This window comes from Typopeltis vanoorti, chromosome 24 (assembly GCF_054136105.1).
Source record: "Typopeltis vanoorti isolate ZY-2024b chromosome 24, IOZ_Tvanoo_1.0, whole genome shotgun sequence".
NCBI classification, from domain to species: domain Eukaryota; kingdom Metazoa; phylum Arthropoda; class Arachnida; order Uropygi; family Thelyphonidae; genus Typopeltis; species Typopeltis vanoorti.
Window position 1 is genome coordinate 5101711 of NC_143572.1, and position 24097 is coordinate 5125807.

At 37.0% G+C, this 24097-nt stretch overlaps 1 protein-coding gene across 7 annotated transcripts in view; it reads right to left on the minus strand.

The window, feature by feature from the left end:
- The window catches only part of LOC150092902 (solute carrier family 61 member 1-like), a 50653-nt gene that overhangs the window by 14832 nt on the left and 11724 nt on the right, over positions 1 to 24097 (minus strand). For 2 of the 7 annotated variants that reach the window (XM_090413429.1, XM_090413430.1), the window contains exons 2-4: positions 21682 to 21896; positions 9997 to 10069; positions 9757 to 9907 (exon numbers count right to left, since the gene is read on the minus strand). The gene's annotated coding sequence lies outside the window, so the exon portion shown is untranslated. The remainder of the gene's footprint in view (positions 1 to 9756; positions 9908 to 9996; positions 10070 to 21681; positions 21897 to 24097) is intronic. The other 5 variants (XM_090413427.1, XM_090413428.1, XM_090413431.1 and 2 more) reach the window with 3 other exon arrangements.

Below are 24097 nucleotides of genomic sequence, written 5' to 3' on the forward strand. Positions count from 1 at the left end.
CAAACAGAAAGAAGTTGTGACTGGAAAATTTGGAGCAAGGGCAAGCTAATAATATTGGAATTACATGATGGATTTCTGTTCAGGACACAGACTAATCATCAGTAACATTATTATTATTATTACGGGCAGCTCCAAGGAGTCCTTCGACTCATCGAGGGAGGCCCAACATCATGTCAAGAACAACTATTCAACATTCACACAGTATCTATCATACTTCACCTTGAACTCATTTACAGTCATGGCACCCACAACAGACTCTGGCAGCTTATTCCACTCATTTACCACTCTCCAAGTAAAAAACCTAGCTCTAACACCTTTGCTAACCACACTCTTACCAAGCTTCCATGGATGGCCCCTAGTCCTCCCACTACCAGTCCTATTCTCAAAAATATCTTCCGAATTAATCTTATAGAAACCCTTCAGTAATTTGAATGTCTCAATCATTTCTGCCTATCAACCAATTTCTGCAGCCCACAAATCTTCAACCTGTTCTCATAAGGTTCGTTCCCTAGTCCTGCTATTATCTTGGTCACTTGTATCTGGATCCTCTCCACCTCCTCCCCATTGAGAAGAAACCCTGGCGCCCATATCTGGGCACAGTAGTCTAGATGGGATCTTATCAAGGCTCGATACAGAAGAACAATAACCTGTTTGTCTGTGCTCATTAAAGTGTTTTTCAGCAACCAAGTGATTTGATAAGTTGATTTTGCCATTTTTGCGATGTATCCCCTAAACTTCAACTCCCTATCCACCAACACTCCCAAATCCTTGGCCTCCTCAATCTCCTGGAGTACAGTTCCACCAATGTGATATACTGCTGATAATCTTTTCACCCCAAAATGCAAAACCTTACATTTTTCCACATTAAACTGACATCCATTCTCCTTAGCCCAGAACTCCAATCTATCCAAGTCGTCCTGCAAAATTTTGACATCCTGAGGATTCACTATTGCTCTACCTAACTTTGCATCATCTGCAAACAGATGCACAGTTCCTCTCAGACTTTCCTATATCGTTAATGAACAAATTAAACAGTAGTGGTCCAAGAACAGAACCCTGCAGCACACCACTACTCACAGGCCATCTTTTGGACTCTACTCCTGAATAAACCACTCTCTGATATCTCTCCATCAACCACCCTCCTATCCATCTCACCAACCCTATATCCATTCTCATATGCTGCAGTTTACTGATTAGAATTCCATGTTGTATCCTATCAAAGGCTTTAGCAAGGTCCAGTAGAATCACTGTACCATTTACCCTTATCCAGTTCAGTCGTCACTGTGTTATAGAACGTGAGCAAGTTACTGAGGCATGATCTACCCTTCACAAAACCATGCTGTCCCCCATACAGTATCTCATTTTCATCTATCCAATCTTGTATTTTCCTCTTGATTATTTTCTCCAAGCCTTGACAACAATTCCTGATATGCTGATCAGCCGGTAATTTTCAACAGCAGTCTTGTCTTGGAACCTCCTTTATGCAGTGGAACTATTTTCCCCTCTTTCCACCCCCTTGGGACTAACCCAGACCTGAGACTCAAATCAAACAAAATGGTCAAAGGCACTGACAATTCCTTAGCCGCTTCTCGTACGACACAAGCTGGTATACCATCCAATCCTGCAGATGAATTGACATTGAGGTTTTGTAATAGACTATTCACCTCCACTTCATTCACCACAATTCCTGTATAAGCTGTTGGTTCTTCCATTTCTGCAATGTCACCACCTGGATGATATATGTTTGCAAAGTGCTCACTTAGTAATTCTACTATATCAACTGATTCGGTTACCTCCCTACCATCGGCATTCTTTAAAATCAATCTGCCGTATATATTTTTTCTTTTACTTGCAACATATCGAAACAAATGTTTGGGATTCTCTTTAGCCTGCATGGCTAATGTTCTTTCATAATCCGCTTTTGCTTTTCTTACCACACTTGTTACCCTTCTGGCCTGGGCTTTATACCGTTCATGTGCCTGCAAGTCACCTTTCACCTTAAATTCCCTCCACAGTTGTTTCTTTTTTTTGAAGGTCAAGCTTAATGGTGTTATTCATCCATTTAATCCCTACTTGATTTATTATTCGGACTCTAGGTATACAGTCAACCATTGCCTCCTGCAAACACTTCTTAACCGCCTCCCATGCACTATCAACATCCTGCCCTTGCAGTTTTACATGCCATGGCACTGAACCAATCAAACTCCTAAGCTTGTCATACTTACCAGCCCAATAATTCCACATGTACCCTGTCTTAATTGTAAATTCCACACCTTTAGCACCTCCCAAGTCAAGACCCTATGATCACTCTCACCAATTGGTGGCAATGTGGTCATATTTGTTACAGCCAAATCCTCAGATGTAATTACTAGGTCAAGCACTCTCTGACCCCTAGTATTTTCCACTACATATTGTTGCAGATAGTTATCCCTTAATAACTGCATAAAATCCAATTCTTTCCTCCCATGTGTCCTCTCCTCCTTCCAATCAATGTTATCATAGTTGAAATCTCCCATAATAATTACCCTCCTTCCACTCATTTCTTCTATTTGCTTATGCATACTATCTCCACCATCTTTTCCATTACCTGGTCTATAGCAGCACCCAATTGTATATTTTGTTCTGCTAGCCTCAATCTCACACCAAATGGCCTCAACTGTACTCTTTTCTCTATCCTGCAATTCAACTTCTATTCTCCTTGGCTGCAGCTTCAGCTATCATCAATAATACTCCTCCCCCCATTTTATTCTCCCTGTCTCTCCTGAACACACCATACCCCTCACATTCAATCCCACTAGCTGTCTCATCTTCTGTCAGCCAAGTTTCACTAATGCCAATAACCTGTGGTCTGGAAGTGCCAACCAAGGCCAAAAATTCTTCCTTCTTGTTCCTAATACTCCTAGCATTAGTATACATGAATTGCAGACCCCTGTTATCCCCATCTCTACCTTGATGCCTTATACAACTATCCCATTCTGATTTGTTGTCCTTCTTATTTGCTCGGGCATATTATACTCATTCATACACTCAACTGCCTCCTTAAGGTCTGCATATCTACTCCCCCCACCCTTAATAAATCTAGTTTCCCTGATTCTGCACATCCACTTCATTCAACAACAATTTTTTAAGTCTCTTTACACTGAATCCATTCAAATGCAAACCATTCATTTTATATAGATCCTTTCACCCTTCGAACTCACTCCACACATCCACAAATTCCACACCACTCATCCTGCATAACCCATGCATAAAGTCATTTGCAATTATGGCCCTCCTCCTAAACTCTTCACTGTCATACTGCAGCATAAGACTAATCATCCTAACTCTCTCACTCTTCTCTTTTGCTACCTCAAACAATTCCTTCAGGTCCTCTATCATTTCCATTTTATCTCCTTTCAAATCATTCATGCCTGCCACCACTATAATTTCTTTCACCCTTTGCTTTTGCTCCCTAATAGACTCACTTACATCCTTAATGCTCGCAACAGGTTGGTACAATTTTGTCAAATTCTCTACTATAAATTTATTCAGTCATTTCCCATAATACCAACTCCACTAATTGTCTATTTTCATATTTAATTTTTCTTCTTCACTAAAAACTGCACCTAAATAGTCAAAGTGTTATTTGTTCTTTATGTTCCTACCTATTTTCATAGCTCTGGTCTTTTTATTGCTTATTTTCATAACATATTTGTTACAACAGTTATTTAATTTAGTTAAGGAATAATGTAAACTTGAACTGGATTTATTTAGGAGCCTGTATAAAAGTAAAGAGCTATGATAAATGTCTCTAATTCTGATATCAGGTTTAATGCCACTTTCTCTATAATGCAATTGATATAGATGAATAACAGTGGAGACAGTGTGCACCCTTCCCTCATACCTGATTTTATATCAAACAATCTCTCTCTATCTCCTTTAATTCTAACTGCTGGTTAGAACTTAAATATTGACCAATTAAGGAATTATTATTCTTATTTATACACGCAAGGAATATCAGATATAAGGGAGATGAATTTGTTGCAGTCATTGAAATTATTCATCCAAAAATAGTTGGAATAAACAAAAGGATATGATGTTTTCTGTGAAAATAGGAAGGACAAAAAGGGAGGGGCATGCTGTTGATAATAGCAGAGAAATTATGTCTACACTAGATTGAGATATGAGGAGAAAACCATGGCACTGGTTTGGAAACAGTATGGTGGGAGGAAGAAGCTGATAGGATGAGTTATCTGGTTGTTGCTATAGACAGGGAAATATAGAGGGTGGAGACAAAAAAAAAAAATGTATAGGCAACTAAGCTTAGTAAGCAAGAGAAGGATGATCATTATGGGTGATTTTAATTAAGGCAATATTGATTAGAATAAAGAGATTGCTTCAGGGAACACTGAGAACAAATTTCCTAAGTTCTTACAACACATCTATCTTATACAATACACAACAGACAGCACACAAAGATTGAATCTTGATCTGATCACATCATTAAAGGATGTGATTGCAAATGGACTATCTAATCTTCAGCCAACTGGTGAGAGTGACAATGAAGTGATTACCTGAGGAGCAGAGCAGATGTTGGCCTTGCAGGAGGATGGCAACAGACTATGTAAGTGAAGCTATCAGTTTAATGTAGTCAGTCATAAGAACTTTTTTGAAAAAAGGATATATGTGAAACTGCAGGATTGGTGATTATGAAAAGCCTAGCAGACAACTAGGAGCTATAGAATGGAAAGAGGAGTTGAGCAGAAAGGAGACAGAAGCTGTTTAGATAATGATCAAGATCTATTTAACAGCAGCAATGTCGAGTGTATTCCAAAGATGAAAAGGCTAAATAAGATAGGGGTAAAATGGATGAATGAAGAGATTAAGCATGAAATCTGGAAGAAGAACAAGGTATTGCAGAGGCAACACAAGATAAATTTCTGCAATGATCAGTTACATGAAGAGTACAAATAGTAGGCCAGGAAGGTGATTTGGTTGGTAAAGCAGAAAAATTGCACGTGAGCAAAAATTAGCCAACTTGCAAGTAGAACAAAGAATGACTATAAGAGGATGATATTAGCTGATGACAATGGTAGATGGACAGAGAATAGAATATTCCTAAGTATTTAATGAGCAGTTTATCACAGTATTTCATCCCCCCCTGAAGGCAACGGCACGAGAAGCTAGAGTGCAGAAAATATGGTGGAGAAGGGACTGATTGTGAATGAGTAGAAGGTATATAAGGAATTAAGTGAACTTATTGTTAATAAGGAAATAGGACTTAACTATATTACTGTGTGCCTTGAAGGAATGTTCTAGGAAATTAATGGCACCCTTGGTACACCTTGGTAACATTAGCCTTGCAACAAGATGAGTCCCCAAGGAGTAGAAAGTGGATAAAGTTCTTCCACTTCACAAAGGGGGAGAGGTTATGGTGAGGACCAGGATTCAGAATTGTGTTATTATTATTATTATGTGACACCTCCAGGGAGTTCAAAGACTCATCAAGGGAAGGTACCTGCTCTACAACTCTCCAAATCCACCAACTACAGCGAACTGCATCATCTACGCCAATGCCATCTACTGCCCACCACCAACAATGCTACTACCATTTTCACAGACAATCACAAACATCCATGCCCACAGCGGGATTTGAACCTGCAGCCTTTTGGCTGGAGTGTGGCTACGCTGACCATTCAGCCAACCAGGCCGGTGTTGATGCTAGCAGTATTCTAGCAGTATGGATTTTTCCATACTGCTAGAATTTAGCAGTATGGATTTTTCCAAAGTCCTTTGATACACTGTCACACGACAAGCTGTTAACTAAATTGAAACATATGGGACTGAATAAGAAAACTAAAGTTCGATAATTGATTGGCTGACAAATAGGTATCAGGTTATATATAGAGAAGTGGTATCACAAAAAAAACTGAGTGCCTGAGAGGTCTGTTTTGAGACTATTATTGTTTAACTTGTGAATGATATTGAGACAGGCTTAAATTGGAGATATGCTGCTATGAGTTATGAGAGATAGCTTCATCAAGAGCTATCTGCTGATGATGCAAAGTTGGGAAGAACCACGAGGAGCAGAGCAGATGTTGTGGCCTTGCAGGAGGATGGCAACAGACTATGCAAGTGAAGCTATCAGTTTAATGTAGCAAAGTACAAGATCTTGAAATTTAGTAGGCAAGATTGTGATGCAATTCATGGAAAGATTTTGAAGGATGTACCAGAGATGACAGATCTAGAAGTGATGATGGACAGAGACAGAGTTTAGAGGTTACACTGCTAAAACTGTAAGAACATCACAATGGATTATGGCAATATTCAGGAGAACTTTGACATGCAGAAACAAAGCACTTATGGTTCCCTTGTATAAAGGCTTTGATCAAGCTGCACATGGACTATTGTGCACAGATTTAGTTGCCTGATTTTCAAGGGGGATGAGGATATACTAGAGAGAGCTCAGTAAGTCGATATCAGGTCTATGAAATGCAGGATATGTGTTTATATAATGCACTGAGGGAATGTGTTTCTACTTATGAGGTCTGCACAGCAGAGCTTCGTGAATAGAAGACAGGGGATGATTGATACATATAAGTTGGTAAGGAGTTGTTACTAGATAAATGTGGAGAAAATCTCCACATTTATCCCAGAACAACAGAGCAATTCTCAAAACTGTATAAAGGAGGGTGTGAGCAAGGGAATGAGGAGCATGTTCTTTGCATGGAGAATAGTTGGTGAGTGGAATACATTTCCCGAAAGTGTGATAAGTGCAGAAACTATGAATAGGGTTAAAAGTCATGGTTTAAGTGATTTTTTGTATGAACACTCCTGTTGCTTCCAATCATCTTTAATTCCATCCTCCTCAGTTCTGTGAGACAATCCTTCCCCTTACAAGACTTTTGTCCCAATGAGCCCTGAGATACTATGTCTTATAGGTCTGCTTCTTGAAACATTTCATACCTCCATATCCATGTATGGATTTATTTCTTAATATACCTGGCCTAGTTGGCCAAGTGGTCAGCATATCCCCTCTCCAGTCAAAAGGCTGTGAGTTTGAATCCTTGCATGGGCATGGATGTTTGTGATTGTCTGTGAAAATATGGTGGTGATGATGGGAGGTAGATGACGATGATGGTAGTTGCAGTTCATTGTAGTTGGTGGATTGAGTGGTGGAGACAGAGTTGTAGAGTAGGTGCCCTCCCTCAATAAGTCTTTGGACTCCATGGAGGTGTCACGTAATAATATCCATCTACTAAAAATCTGTGAAGGAGTAGCCCATCCATGTGTTTATTAAACATTCTTTATTAATGACCAAACAGAGCATGTATATATCCATTGCCTTTGTGTGTGTAGTATGATATGCATGAATAGTTTCATAGCAAAGTACCATAACAGTCAAACCCAGTCATTCACAATAGAGTATAGAATAATTCTAATTTTAAGATAAAATGTGTCTGTTTCTAACGTGAAATGTATTGCTTTGATGTGTCCACACCAGGTCAGGACGATCATCATACTCTCTACTTGACCTTGGGACATGACACAATAATTTGTCTTGAATGCTTGTTTGCATATCAGCAGGTATGCCGCAAATTGTGTGGTGCATTTTGATTGAAACCAAAATTGTGTAGAGCAGGTAAAAAGAATATGCTTGTTTCAGGATATATCAGAAATCAATAACTAGGAGGAATTCTATATGTGGTTGGCATCATTATTGGTATATCATTACCAAAAGGTGTAAATATGTGAACTGACATTAATGAGATATAAATCATGTGAGAATAATTGGCCCTTATAAAAGAGAGCAAAAATAGAAATGCTGAATTAAAACATCAATAGCAAATTAAATTACTAATAATTCAATGTTGTTATGCACATGTCCAATAAGTTACTGTGAGGCAGTACAAATTATATCATCCTATAATCTACAGATATGCATGTTTCCAGTTATAATGGGAATAATTCCAACAGACATTATACTGCACAGATGCAAGCAAAACAAAGTTTTCATTATATAACTAAATTCAGTAGTGAAACAGTTAGAGGCTAAGTACTATATTTAGTAATTAGTGTAATTAGAAACAACTGGAATGAAAATAACCCTGTGTAATGAAAAACACCTCCCTTCCCACAGCCCACCACTACAATCATGGGCAAACACAAACAAAGTAATTTTATTTTGGTACTAAATACAATGTTCCTAACAACTTATTTCAAATTATCAGTTGCAGAAAATATATGATCATGCTTGTTCATAACACTAGATGAAGAAATCAATCCAAAATTTCAAAAGCAAATATCACTATTGCCAGAGACCTCTAGAAAGTCAGGAACTCAATGAGGGAGGCACATATCACCCACAACAGATGTTCACACTACTTGTGCACTCACAAGCTCCAAAGGCAATCCTTTCCAATTAAACACTGCCAGGAAAAATCTGTTCCCCACCCCCTTCCCTAACTGCATACAATCTTGACTGTGATAGATGCCCTCTCATATCTTCCCACCCTCATAAAATTAACCCTTTCACAAGTTAGTAGGTCTCTAGTGTTTACAGTCTAGAAACAAACCAGAAGATCAGATATGTACACAACAGTCCATATGACTTCATATTTTTCAAAGCCTAGTGTGTGAGTGGGAGAGAGTAACTTGAAATTAGATAGAATTACATTTGATATTTTCTGAATCATTAAGACACTTCAGAAATACTAACTTTACAAATAAAATTCTACCAAAAAAAACTAAAAATGGCATGCCATATTATATTGAAAAGTTTGTAAAATTGCACCAACATGATGTGAAAAACGAGTCAAACAAGTTCAAACACACAAGAAATACACCTATCATGACGTTGAAAGTTTATTTTTCACTTGGTTAGACTATAATAAATTTAGTTTAATCCTTTATCCAAGTGTCAGCAAACAAAGTTTGTGCTTGAAAGTATCTTCAGGACTGGGGTCAGGCAGTACAACACCATGCAACTCGTAGCAAAGGTGGACCAAGCTAACATCACTCCTATCTCAGTATCTCCCATAATGCAAAACACATCTCCTTGCGGATATGTATAATGTTATGCATTAAAGGAAGGGCCACTACCCAGACTAGTTTTGACCTTTATTGATACTGAGATAGGAGTGATGTTAGCTTGGTCCACCTTTGCTACGAGTTTGCACTACCTGACCCCAGTCCTGAAGATACTTTCAGGTGCAAACTGTTTGCTCACACTTGGATAAAGGATTAAACTAAATTTATTATAGTCTAACCAAGTGAAAAATAGACTTTCAACATCTTTCTCTAAATCCAGAGTAATTTAATAAAAAGGTGGCACACCTGTTGGCAACTCCTATAGGTAAAGATGACTTCGGTATTGCTTCTGCCCGGTACTCCACGTCTGGGCCTGGCTCCCACTGAAGAGACCTCAATAAAGGTCAAACCTAGTCTGGGTAGTGGCCCTTCTCTTAATGCATGACATTATACATATCCACAAGGAGATGTGTTTTGCATTATGGGAGATACTGAGATGCGAGTAATGTTAGCTTGGTCCACCTTTGCTACGAGTTTCCCGGTGTTGTACTACCTGACCCCAGTCCTGAAGATACTTTCAGGGGCAAACTTTGTTTGCTCACACTTGGATAAAAGAGTAAACTAAATTTATTATATTACCTATCATGACATTTAAATAAACATTACCAATGTACGTGCAACATTACCAGCACAAAATTAGCATAATTGTACAAAATAAATACAAATTATACAAATAAAATAACTTACATTTCAAAGTTTGACCACTCAATGACTGATTGTTTTGTGTTGATTAGATGTACAGCAGTTAACTAAGTTAACTTGACATCTCAGCCATCAATGAATGTAAAATGATGTGTTATTCTTTCTTCTCTGTTCAATCCAGAAACCATCATTTAACCTAATATATATAATAATATATCAGTAATTAATTATCTCTCAATGTGAATATGATTACACGTAAGGAATGAACAGTAATGTGTCACTTACACTTCTTATTGTCGACTGTAAACTTAAATGCATGCCTCTTCCATCAGCATCAAGAAATATTGTCAGTGTAGTCCTATTGAAAGAATAATACTCGTAGACAAGCGTATACGTTGGTTATGCATTACTAAATCACTTACGGAATTGACAACGTACATAAGAATATAAATTAAATTACACTTTAATAAATATTTCCCGGCAACGTCACATTGCCATCTTCAAAAGGAACTTACAAAAAAGGCACATGTATGTAGGCACTACAAAACAGTAACTGAGAATGAAGTGATGAAGCTATTGTTCTCCTAAAAGTCCTGATGGTGCCCCTAGCAGGCTAAGTAGGTGTTCTTGGCTGTTGGGCTGAAGGTCTGCTGATGTAAGCCTCCCAAATTTCGAGCAGTCTCATACAACCAAATTTGTTGAGTTTTGGAGAGTTTCTTAGGGCTGAGGCTGATTCCATGAATAGTCTTTCGAATTTATATTTGCTACGATGTATTACTATAGCTTTCTTCCACCATATCCTGTGGCGTGTATCCAGAGCATGGTCTGCAAGACAAGAGTGGCTGTACTTGTGAAACCGGATGTAGTCCTTGTGTTCCGAAATTCTGATATTCGCTGTCTTGCCTGTTTGGTCAAAGTAAGACTGTTTACAGCTGCAAGCACTTGGTATACACCAGGTAGGTCTAGGCAGTGGTGTAGCTAGAGCATTTGCTGCCCGGGGTGGTCCCTGAGTTTGCCACCCCTCTCAATACACACCAAAAATACTACAAAAATTAAAAACGACATATAGGGAAATAAATTAAAAACTGTGTTTTAATTTATTTTTGAAGTAAAACTTTAATTTAAACATTCTAAAATGTCATTTTTCTTGCTTTTCTGTTAGCAAAATCGTTGATGACAATGGCGAAGTCTATTTCATAGTAATGTAGGTAATTCTTAATAAATTTTATTTAGAAAAACTCCTCTCACAACTAGCAACACTTATAGCAACTGTGAGGAAAATTCGCAGCAGTATTACAATAGTTGGAACTGAGTTCTGGAGACTGTATTTTAGAATTAACTGAAAAAGTTAAAAAAATGTTCAAAGTGCCGCCCAGGGCGGACTGCTCCCTCTTCCCCTCTCTAGCTACGCCTCTGGGTCTAGGGGAAGTGGTTGGTCTTTAGTGGAGCGGATAAGGGATGCCAATTTTCTGTATGGTCTGTAACAGGAGGTCAAGTCATGTTTTTTTAAATTTTAGTAATTTTTTCCAGTGGTAGATTTAGAGTAATCCTTGTTGTGAAGGGTGGGGGGGTTGTGGTTTGTTGGTTTCAATATTTTTTTGGGAGGGTAGCCATTGGCTGAGAAAGTGTTGAGGATGCGATTTAGTTCAGTGTTTAGGGCCTTGTCGTTAGAACAGATTAGTTTAGCCCTACTGTATAGTGTTTTCACCACTCCATATTGTTGTGAGGGGGGGGGGGAATTGTTGGTTACATCAGGGTTACTAGTGTGTCTAGGAAAGGGAGGCTGTTGTTTTCCTCTTTTTCCAGAGTGAACTTGATTCTGGGGTGTTCGTTGTTAAAGTGTGTTAGGAAGGAGTGTATCAGAGCCACGTGGCCAAATAGCGAACACATCATCAACGTAGCGAAGCCATATGGTTGGTTTTTGTGGGGCAGAGGCTAAGGCTTTTTTTTTTTCAGAGTGGATGGCATTGATTCCCCTACATACAAATTAGCTAAACATTTGGCCACAGCGCTCGCACACTATACTAGCAACACACCATCATACATAAAAAACTCAGCCCATTTCAAAGCCAGCATAGAAAACCTTACACTCCAACTGACATAATGGTCAGCTTTGACGTCTCCTCCTTATTCACAAATGTCCCACTCAAGAAAACTTTAGAGCTAATCCAAGCTAAATTTTCTCTCGATATCTCAGCCCTATTTCAGTTCACAATGAACTCAGGCTATTTTGTTTGGCAGGGAAAATTCTAAACAAATAGAGGGGATAGACATGGGTTCACCACTCTCCCCACCCTTGGCCAATTTCTCTATGGACACCATTGAAGAAAAAACCTTAGCCTCTGCCCCACAAAAACCAACGATATGGCTTTGCTACATTGATGATGTGTTTGCTATTTGGCCACATGGCTCTGATACACTCCTCTCCTTCCTAACACACTTAAACAACCAACACCCCATCAAGTTCACTCTGGAAAAAGAGGAAAACAACAGCCTCCCTTTCCTAGACACACTGTCACCCACCAGCCTGATGGAACCTTGGTTTTCTCAGTTTATAGAAAACCCACCCATACAGGCAGGTACATTCACCAACAATTCCCCCCCCCCCCGCCTCACAACAATATGGAGTGGTGAAAACACTATACAATAGGGCTAAACTAATCTGTTCTAACGGCAAGGCCCTAAACACTGAACTAAATTATATCCTCAACACTTTGTCAGCCAATGGCTACCTCCAAAAAAAATCCAAAAAAATATTGAAACCAACAAACCACAACCCCCCCCTCCCCCTTCACAACAAGGATTACTCTAAATCCATCACCATTCCCTATATCCGAGGCACATCGGAAAAGATTACCAGAATCTTAAAAAAAACATGACTTGACCTCCTGTTACAGACCATACAGAAAACTGGCATCCCTTATCTGCTCTACTAAAGACCAACCACTTCCCCTAGACCTACCTGGTGTATACCAGGTCCCTTGTAGCTGTAAGCAGTCTTACTTTGGCCAAACAGGCAAGACAGCAAATATCAGAATTTCGGAACACAAGGACTACATCCGGTTTCACAAGTACAGCCACTCTAGTCTTGCAGACCATGCTCTGGATACACGCCACAGGATATGGTGGAAGAAAGCTATAGCAATACATCGAGCAAATATAAATTCGAAAGACTATTCATGGAATCAGCCTCAGCCCTAAGAAACTCTCCAAAACTCAACAAATTTGGTTGTATGAGACTGCTCCAAATTTGGGAGGCTTACATCAGCAGACCTTCAGCCCAATGGCCAAGAACACCTACTTAGCCTGCTAGGGGGCTTTCAGGAGTTTTAGGAGAACAATAGCTTCATCACTTCATTCTCAGTTACTGTTTTGTAGTGCCTACGTGCATGCCTTTTTTGTAAGTTCCTTTTGAAGATGGTAACGTAATGTTGTCAAAATATCGGAAATATTTATTAAAGTGTAATTTAATTTATATTCTTATCTACATTGTCAATTCCTTAAGTGATTTAGTAATAAAAGAATAATAATCAAATGATTATTTGATTTTTTTTTTTATTTTAACAAAACTACAGTTGAAAAACATTAAAACAAAATGCAAGCCATTATGTTCTAGAGTTTTGATTCATCTCTTCGCAAGTGTCAGTATTATGCCAATTAGATTATTAATTGATTTTCTTTCTCCAGTTAATAACATGGATTTGTGTCCAGAATATTGTCATAAAAATAGCTAAAAAAACTGAAGGGATTGAGTGAGAGACAAAATACATTTGAAGTTAATATGTTTATTTACAAACAATTAGTGAAATTATGATATTGCATGGGTGTGTAAAATGTTTGTTTCACAAGTACTATATACAAATCAGCAAACTTATAATCTAAAGAGAAAAACCAACAAACTTTATATCAGACAGACAATTACACAAAATTCCTTCCTATTTCCAACCAAAATCAGTTAACCCCAAATGTAATAATCACCATTTCTTCCTTTCTCAATAATGGTTATTGAGAAAGGAAGAAATAACTTATACTTGTTTTTTTACTTGAAAACAAATTAATTGTGCCCAGCATTTCTTAAGTAAAAACATTTTTTTTTTTCATATCTTCTCTAACATATAGCCTAAGTTTAACATGAAAGCTTAAGTTCGATTCTCATCTTGACGAGAGGAATCTTTATTTTTATTTTTTTTTTCAATTGAAGGAGAGTTAGCTGATCTCATATAGAGATAGCAGTTTTTTGCTCAGGATACTTGGATTTTTCATCCTGCATACAAATTGGCCATAAGCACACATGTAATTCACAGACAAAAATACTAGTAGTGGTGGTGGGCAATAGATGGTGTTGTGCATAGATGATAGTAGTGGCATTCTGTGTAGTTGGTGGCTCCCTCAACGAGCCCTTGGAGGTGTCATGTAATAATAATAAACTATTGAAATTCCTTTTTAAAACAATTCTAAAGTTTCTGTTTTTTTTTTGTGTGTATGTTTTTTGTTCTAGAAACTCCTTCATTATCTTTCAGCACAAAAAATTCATCTCTTCTGTGTTTCAAACATTTAATTAGAACAAGTTTGCTGCTCAATGCAATACTTTTTTTTTTTTTTTTGGGCAATAAGCAATAGTATGGTATACCAGCACCTTTATTAACAGTGACACGTGGATAATGTGGTATGGTTTTAAATTTCAATTCTTCCTACTAGCAAAGAATGCATTCTAGCACCCACTGTCTTACAAAAATGCACTGGCTCAACCAATGTATTTAAAAACTGCCCATTACTTTGGAAAACAATTCATAATCCTTCTCAGTAGTTTTATCCATACTTTAACTTATCTTCCTTGGGGGAAAAAAAAAAAAAACATCTGTTGATTCTGGGGAACTGTTCATTTCCCTATTAATGTTATTTTCCACCTTTTTTGGCTTCATAAAAAAAAAAAAAAATAATGATAATAATTTTCTTTGAACTATATTTCTCTCCTCAACTACCAATTTCCAGAATGCATTCTATTTTAATTAACAGTTGTTCCTTATTGCTCTCACTATATCAAACTTTGCACAAGTGTACTACTGCCTGGTGTGACATTAATAACATGACATTGAAAATGAAAGCAACTATTGTAAACAGGGCTATAGTTCTATAATGGTGTAAAAACTTAGAAAAGTTCAATATTTTCACATGCTACTTAAGTATGAAATAATGATTACAAAACAAGGTGGTTTCACAGCCTTCCCTGCACAACCATAAGTATTTTATGTCTGTAGATATGCATGTTTTCAAGGGTCAGTTTGCTTGTTTTGAGGGATGAAAAACCCCAGTTTCTGAAAAAAAAAAAAAAACTCTATCTCCACACCAGAATGGACAACTCACCTTTGATTGAAAAGCCCTAATAAAGGTTCTCTGTCATAGATGAGATTCAAATCCAGATCTTGCCAACCAAAGGACTATGTCAAAACCAAGTGAGCTACAGCAGCTCTTGATACCAATAGTATTGTAATTAAACAGTTTGTGACAGACCATAAGCTATACATATTTATTTTATTATTAAAATCAGACCTCCATGGCATAAAAAGACTCACTGTGAAAGATCGACACTCTCATGCAAAAAGAAACTGTGCCTTAAACCCAGTCACATTTTCTGCATTCACCAGTTTGAGCAGTGCATTCCAATCACCAACCAATCTCCATGCAAAGAAGCTACTCTTCATTCCCTTGCTCACACCCTCCTTATACAGAGTCTCTCTTCTTCTATTCACAAGGCTCTGAAAGTTGCATTCCATCAATTCTCATATGCAGCATTTCATAGACCTGAAATTGACTTAGTAAACCTTCATTAGACTCTCTAATATAGCCTCATCCCCCTTAAAAACCAGGCAACCAAATCTGCACACAGAAGTCCATATGTAGCCTGATCAAAGCCTTATATAAAGGAACCATAACCTCTTTGCTTCTGCATGTCAAGGTCCTCCTCATCAATGCCATAATCAATTGTGATGTTCTTACAATTTTAGCAATGTGGCTGTAAACTTTAAGTCTATGTCCACCATCTCTTGAACCTCCTTCAAAATTTCTCCATTAATTGTATACTCTGCATCCAAACCTTGAAGACCAAATTTCAAGACCCTGCATTTTGCAACATTAAACTGAACCCCACTCATTTGCCCACTCACACAGTCTATTAGGATCCTCCCGCAAGGCCGCCACACCTGCTCAGCTTCTCACAGTTCTTCTCAACTTCGCATCATCAGCAAACACTTAATACCTCCAGTTAAGCCTATCCAATATCATTAACATGCAAGTTAAATAATAATGACCCCAAAACAGACCCTTGAGGTACTCCACTAGTGACCTTCCTTTTTGTGATACTACTTTTCTATACATAACCTACTGACACCTATCTGACAGCCAATCAGTTATCCAACTCACAAGTCTCTTATTCAAACTCAACCATTTCAAATTAATAACCTGCTTGTCATGGGGCAATCTATCAAAGGCCTTTGAAAAATCCAAGTATACCTGTATATGTATCTCCCTTATCCAGTGGGATTCATCAATTTGTTGTAGTACAAAGAAGAGCTAAAACATGATCTTCTCCCCCCCCCCAACAAACTAAGCTGAGCATCATAGAACATACTGCTATTTTCAACCCACTTCTGAATCTTAGTCCTCATCAGCTTCTCTAATGCCTTAACCACAACTCCAGGCACACAAAATAATCTATAATTTGTGTGTCAGGAGTGAACCAAGGGTGCAGTTAATTCCCTAGAGTATTCCTTCTAAATATATGGTGACATATTGTCAAGTCCTACTGGCTTATTAACACTGAGTTTACTTAATTCCTCATATACCTTCTGCTCACTCGTCATCAATTCCTCCTTCACCATATCCTCTACACTTAGCTTCTCATGATATTGCCTTCACAAGGATGAAATACTTTTATAAACTGCTCATTGAATACTTCAATTACATCCTCTGCATGAGTTACCAATCTACAACTGTCATGAATTAACCATACAACCGGCCAAGACATATATATATACGTCCAGGTTAGCATGGATGTGAAGTGCATATTAAAATTTTAATACCATTGATATTATATTGAAACATATGATGGTTGCGAAGTGTAGAGGAGTGGTGTATTTTATCCACATTGACGGCGATGTGGTTAACATCACCCTTCTGTAGTCATTCTTTCTTCTATTTGCCACATATCGAAAGAATTTACTACGATTTTTGTTGGCTTGATTGGTTAATTTCTGCTCATACTGCACTTTCACTGTCTTTACTGAGTCACCTTCCTGGCCTACTCTTTGTACTTTGCATACAAGTGATTATCACCAACATTCATCATGTGTCACATACACAGTGCATGCATTATTCAAACCTTTTTCAAACAAATTTCTAATTAAAAGAAATAAAGCACTATACATTTAGTGAAATATTTACATATAAATAAAACAAAAAGTTATCCTTTCATTTTTTTATCTTTTATTAAAAAAATTGACTGCTGCAAAATTTAAAAAAAATAAGATAATCCCGATATCACTAAATATCACAGATGACATCAGGTCTGAAAAAGAATAGAAATGCTATTTATAGCTCTTTTATTTTTGTATTTAAACTGTATACATTGATCGTGCTGTATACACCAACAAAGCTCCATAGCTCAGTCAGTATAGATGAAGCCCGTTGGTTGGAAAGACCTGGGTTCGATTCCCATCCGTGATGTGAGGAACCTTTATCTGGTCTCTTTCGACTAAATGTGAGTTAGACAATCTATACAGAGTTAGAGGATTTTTTTCACCCCGAAACTCAAGTTTTTTCATCTCAGAACAGGCAAATTAGCCCCATGAACACATTTATGGTCATGAATACTTACGACAATACATAGAAGAGATAAGGTCCTCACCACATGTCCTTACGCCCATAGTCAACCATTAGTCACATCTTGGAAGTCAACCTCCTAGATAGGAGATGACACATGAGTGAAATACACTGATACTATCTGGTCTGAGTGCTTATTTTCAACTGGACTACTGCAGATGTGCTGTTCATCCAAGTTGATCCATTTTGCTTTTCTATATTCTGATTGCTGAAGTAGATCCAGATTTCCTCAGAGGTAGGAATTTATCTGATATAATTTTCTTCTTAATAATGGGCAAGCAATTCTCTACAGATATTGGTATGCTGGAATGAAGGCCTTCATTTCCCACTCTGTATAAAATTCACATTCCACATCCAAGCCATAATTTCCCAAAATGTGTGCCTAAGAAGCCCAAGAAAAAACATCTGATAAGTGGCTTGAGATATAACTCCTGCTTCATTTACAGCTTATAGTGAATCCACAACACTTGCAAATCCATCATTAACAGGACCAAATCTGACTCTAAAAGCTAAATGTAGAAAACTTGTTACCTGTGTCAATGGTCCATCCCAAAAGTCATTGGGCATAACTTTTTTCTATCTGTGCTTTCACTTCTTTCTCACTAAATGGTATATTGCAACATCACTTTAAGATAAAGCTGATCACCTAGCATTATTCTTCTGATCCAACTGCAAAAGAGATGACTAAAACATACTGCACTTTCCTTTAGTTGATACTCAATCAAGATCCACAGCAATCTCCTCACTTACATAATCTACTTCTGGACAATGAGAAAGTTTGAAGAAACCTGTGCAAGTGACATTTCTAAAGCATTTGATAGGGTTTGGCACTGAGGGCTTATCAGTAAACTGTCATCTTATGGTCTGCTTTCCTCCCTTTGTAATTGATCTTTCTAGTTTACACTCATGTTGTTCATGTGTAATGGTAGAAAGTGCTCTCTTTTCAGATTTTTCCTATTACTACAGACATTCCTCAGGGTGCTGTTATTTCATCCACCCTCTTCCTCATAGTCATTTTTGTATATGCATATATGCACCGATCTCAAATTCTATTTACAGTTTTGCTTAAGAATAGCATCTTCTACTCATACAACATTGCAATCTTCAAGTTCATCTACAATAAGTGTCCTAACCCTGATCTCCACTCCACACCATCCTGCCCAATCACCTTCAATGCTTCCAAAACATTTTTTTTTTTAAACCTTTGACAGCACTCAAGATCAGATCTCTTCTCAGACAAAATCTTACTCCTAGTCTTCCAGTGGCATAATTACATCACTTCCGTAGCATCCTCAGCTTCCCAAAAACTTGCCATCCTTTTTCACTTAAGATGCTACTTTTCATTTAACCAATTACTTACTCAGTAAAAGTCCCAATATCTGCCCAACCTTGGAATACTACTCTAACATTTGGGGTGATGCACCTAATACTGCTCTAAAAATTCTAGATATGTTGTTCAGAAAGAGCAATTAAGTTGATTAACAGCTATCTCACACAGTTTTTACAGTGTTTGTTCTAAATATTTCCATGGGTGATGTTCAATAAAACTTACATCCATTATGCCCAGCATTTCAGCTAAACCTACAGCAACATGAGCAAGAGTTGCCCAACATCCTTGACAGTTGAATTGTTAACTCACCAAACCAGCTACTCCCAACCTCATCTTTTCATGTCATCTACCTCAGTTCTGTGGAACAGCATTTACTATGAAGTATTCCTCTAAGACTACAACCTCCAACTCATTAAGAGGAATAACAACCAATTACTTTGCTCGACTCCAGCCCTCACACATTTATCTGCTACAGGGCCTGTGGTCTCATGTGAGAGAGTGATATTAAAAAAATAATATACCTCTAGTATATTATAAATTCAGACAATGCTATTATTAAATACTACTTGACCACTCTCTTAAGCAGTACTGATATATCTATCCAATTATGCACTCCATGCTACTGCTCCAAGCTGTCTCCCTAATAAAGTTATGACAACCTGCTTTTCAATTCACATGTACCCTTTCCTCATAAAAGTCCTCATACATGACTTTTGCTTGATCCTTATGTATACTTTGAATACTGTATAATGTAGTTATTCCTCAGAAACTCAATAAATTCATTTGTTTTTTTTTCCTTCATTTCAATCTAAATTTCCATAATGATCAAACACTTCTGCTAAACTAATTTGTATTTCTTTTTCATTATAATAAATATTCCAAGGTTTATAACTAAATCTTACTAAAATCTCACTGTCTTTCCTTCAGTTCATATCGTGCCACCTTAAAATTTTTGTCATAATTTCCCCTGCAACTCCATTTCAAGAGGGCACAATGCTTCCTTCTCATAAAAAAACATCATCATACTCCTCCACCTCTATTCTCATCAACACACATCTTTAAATCATGTTTAATTAACATTTTCAAATACATTGACTCAATCAGTTGAACTAATTCTTCTTTATTCCTGATACCTCTGGCACTTGTACACACACATACAGCATTTTTAAGAATGTAGCTCATCCAACATCTGTCAACACCAAGATGTTATTCTCTTTACTAGATCTGAACTTATCCTCTTGATCATAAGCTACCTTGTTTTCCTAAAACTCCAAAGATCTCCATCCCATGATAGCTCCTCTTCACATCGACTACTCTCCACACACCTTTGCTAATTCTTAAAGTGTTTGTGCAGCCACCATTGTATCTTTTTTATCACCCCAACTCTTGCCTCTTACTATTATGCTGCACCTCTCCTTTAGTGGAAACTACTCCTTTGATCTTGCTCTCCTTCTCTTATTGCATCTCCTCTTGCTTGCTTAGATCTTTCAATCACTTTTAAGTTTATTATTCTCTCCTAACAATAGTACTCTATTCTCTTCACAGAGCAAAGAACATACCATATATTATCTTTGTGCACCATCACAACTTACTCCTATTTAATAATCTGAAATATTGGGTGACAAAATCAGTAACAGAACAGCACAGAAAATATTCAGAGGGATTGCAGTGATGAGTATATTTCCATAGTGAAGGAGAAAAAGATATTAGAAATATGAGTTGGTGTAGATGGCATTCAATCAAAAACGCTTAAATACAGGTATCCCTTGATTAATGCGATTAATTAATCCCTCAATGTTACTGCATATATCAAAATCGAGTTAATCAAATATAATGCTCAAAACAATTAGGGGATATTTTAGTTTTCTTGTAAATTATAGTGTTATAAAATTAATTTACAAATGTAACACATTTATTTAAAAATAATCTTAATATACAACAGTGTAGAACATGCAATTGCATACAAAATCATGTTAAGACTTGTCGAAACGTGTGTTAGCTGTATTAGCATGTGGGGGGTATAAAAGCGTGGCTTGTTGCGCTCACTTCCACAGTGCATAATTATCACTTCAATTGTAAACTTGTGTCACCTACCACCCATTATTTTGTTAAAAATGGCAGAGCAACATGATATCCCAGAATCGATGGCTCTCCAAGCCATCGATTAGAAGCTGGACAAACGCAACACGTTGTTGCTCAAGTGTGTCGTATATCTCAAAGTGTAATTTCGCGACTTTGGAATCACTTTCTGGAGACGAGAAATGTTCGAAACCGTATTCATGCCATAGGTTTATATGCTCAAAGACTAATGGTTTGCATTCCACTTACTGCGAATCACAAAAGAGCCTGAAGAATTTGGGCACAGGAACACCGCAATTGGACAAATGAGGATTGGGTTTGTGTACTTTTTAGTGATGAGTCCAGGTTCAGTCTGCAACTAGATAACCGATGTATCTTGATATGGCATGAAAGTGGAATAAGAAATAATCCACAGTTTGTTCATGAAAGACCCCAACATCAAGGTGGGAGTTTGATGGTATGGGCTGGAATAAATATAGGTGGCTGTACTAATCTCTATTTTATCAGAAACAGTTCCTTAGCAGCCCAAAGGTATCATGATGAGATTTTGGAACCTATAGTTCGTTCATATGCTGCTGCAATTGGCCAAAAATTCATTTTTATGGATGACAATCCTCGTCCACACTGTGCACATTTGGTATAAGAATGGTTTGAGGAAGAAGGTATTGAACAAATGGACTGACCTGCCTGTTCACCAGATTGTAATCCAATCGAACATGCCTGGGATGCTTTAGGTAGGCGCGTTTCTGCTCGACTGGTGCCACCACAATCGCTTCAAGAGGTTGAAATTGCTCTCACAGAAGAGTGGGGAAATATCCCAAGAAGTGTTTGATCATCTTATCCGGTCCATGCAATCAAGCTGTACTGCTGTTTTGGCTGTTAATGGAGACCGTAAACCCTATTAAAAATTAACAAAAGCGTTTTTGGCTATTCTTGTTGTTATTCTTGTTAAAATTATTTCACGCTAAAATGTATAATTTGTTAAATTTGTAATAAATATCGATTATTTAAACAATATCTCATAAATTATCAATTACACCCTATCCATAAGTAAGAAATATTTATTCATGTAAATATCCCCTAATTGTTTTGAGCAGTGTATAATAATCAATGGTAAGAATTACAATTTGTCCATGACTGATTACTGTATTAATAATTCGTTCCATATGGTACTCTTTTAGGAGAAATAAAAAATGAATGCAAAGTAAATGTTTAATAAATGCTTGTGCTTAGGTTAGCTATTGCAATTTTTATCAAAAAAAGTGAGCAAGAGTCATTTGAACAGATTTAGGTTTTTTTTCTTATCAGCATAAATTCTATGATAACAAGCAAAATGACTCTCTAGGCCTCAGCAAACAAGCATTCTTCGATTAACATCTGGATCCATATCCATTATTTGCTGCTTAAGCGATTTTAAACTGCAAAAATATTCCATCCAGTTCTTTATTATCTCCTTAGGAATCTCATCTTCACACTCCATTTGTTCATTGTCTTCATATGCGCATTGTTGTTCAATTTCAAGAAGATCGTTGTCACTGAAATCTTTTGAATTTGAATCCAATAATTCTTTAACATCTTCTGCATCAACACCATCAAAACCACGGTCTTAACCAATTGCAATGATTTCTTTGACGACGTTGTTCACAGGATTTTGAAAATCATCTAAGTCATTAGTGCATTCTGGCCAAAGATTTTTCCAAACAATTCTCATGCAGCTAGAAGACACTTGCTCCCACGAGTCATGAATATTTGCAATTGCATGTTTAATGTTTAAATTTTTCCAAAATTCATGTAGTGTAATCGTATTTTCTCCTGCTGTTTCTACTGCTTTTGAGAATGTCTTTTTAAGAAAACAGTGTTATGTCATTACTTTCACTATATTTTACCTTGTTCTACCTCTAAATAGCCCGCTTTCTAATCTACTGTTGTGCCCTTAAAATATTAATTCAGCACTATTTCCTTTACGGATATTGGCAAAATTTCTTTTTATGCTGCACCAGCCAATATCCTATAACAGAAGAGACTCTTGTTCAAAGAAATAATTCTAAATTCTAAAGGGATACACACTATTATTAATCTTACGCTAGCGCTGTGCAGATTCAGTTAGCAGTCGTGACCTGAATCTCACCTAAGCAATAATATCTAATTCCTTCCTGCCAAAAGGTTCCTATTTCATAAGTGGTGGTTTGAATTCTTAATCAGGCATAAACTCAGGTATAAGGTACAAAACATATTTATTGGAAAAAAAGCACAAAACATTTACATATAAGAAAATTCAAATATTCAATAGAACAAAACTCACTCTAAGCTAAGGTTCATACTAAATCACAACAATGAAACTGAGTAAGCTAAATCCTTCAATTATGAAAAGATAAGATTAAATGTAAGCATAACACTACTAGGATATAATTCCTTTCACAAGTTATTCACAGAACACGCATTGAACACTTTCATTAATACTCTATCGATAACCATCTTAATTCTAAATTTCATTAGTCAAGCCTAGCCATTCTCAATCAAAGTACTGCCTATCAACAATTCTTCTTTGTTCCACGGGGTCTTAACTAATTCAATCAAATTCTCACTTAAAAGTCCTCTATTAGTGTCCTTAGTTTACAGTATACACAATTTTTTTATTCTTCTAAGCAATTTTTAATATAGAATGAAATTTTTACATTACTGGATCATTTCAGATTTCATGCTGCCATCTCATGTAGATCTGGATTACCTTACTGTATAGTTTAAATTATACATATTTGGTCGTTTTATAATAGAAATATAATTTTATTAATACAGACCAGTTTACAATAAAACTTATATTAAAGCCTGCCAGTTTCACCAGCAAACTGTCTGGCTTTTTCAAGGCGTTTACGGAGATATGAAAACTAGTAAATGCAAATTGAAAGGAACATAAAAAACGTTGTAAACCAACTAGTAGCTAAGGTTACACGTTCATGTGACAGAGAGGACTCGTTCTTATTCATTATCACGCATACATGTTTGTTGTAAACGTGAACTACAGCTAGCCAGTAATCACATTACACGTTTACAACAAACACGCATGCGTGATAATGAATACGAACAATAAGTCCCCTCTGT